Source organism: Aphanomyces invadans (assembly GCF_000520115.1).
Source record: "Aphanomyces invadans strain NJM9701 unplaced genomic scaffold supercont1.213, whole genome shotgun sequence".
NCBI classification, from domain to species: Eukaryota; Oomycota; class Saprolegniomycetes; order Saprolegniales; family Verrucalvaceae; genus Aphanomyces; species Aphanomyces invadans.
This window is the reverse complement of record NW_008580358.1, coordinates 39,336-39,954: the sequence shown is the minus strand read 5'-3', so window position 1 is coordinate 39,954 and position 619 is coordinate 39,336.

The following is a 619-nucleotide window of genomic DNA, read 5'->3' as shown; positions in this document are numbered from 1 at the left end:
GCGTGGTGGGCCAGGGCGGACACCATGGCTCTTGGCCACATCTCATAGGGCACGGGGCGTCCTTCACCAGCGCGTAGAAGGGGTGCCGGGTGGCCGGGGTGACGGGGAAAGTCGGTGGGGGGTGCATAGCAATTAGCTCACATGGCGGAGCGCCAGTTTGACTTGCGGGAAGCTTAGGATTCGATCCCCGTGTGCTCTGGGACCATAGCACGACTGCCGTTACATCCCCTGTGAGCTTCCAGTAGTTTTCGTAATCCTGGAAACTATTTTTGGACAATTTACAAATCTATTGTTGTTAGCCCGATCTTATAGTCATCAGATATTTCACATGTATCCAATCACAACGCGGATATCGGACATGATGATGTCCACGCATCTTCTCCATTTTTTTCAGAAGACAAACGTAAATTTAAACCTCTGTACATGGTTGAAATCAACACTATTGCCATTATTCATGATGTTGTCTTCCACCAAGTACACCGACATGGTGTCGGTCGGCTCGGCGGATCCAATGCACAGCGGCGAGATCCAATACATCACTGAAGCACGAATGGTTAAAGGCCGGAAACAGTACCGCGTTGTATGGGCTCGACCTCACTTTGTGGCCGAAAACAATCCT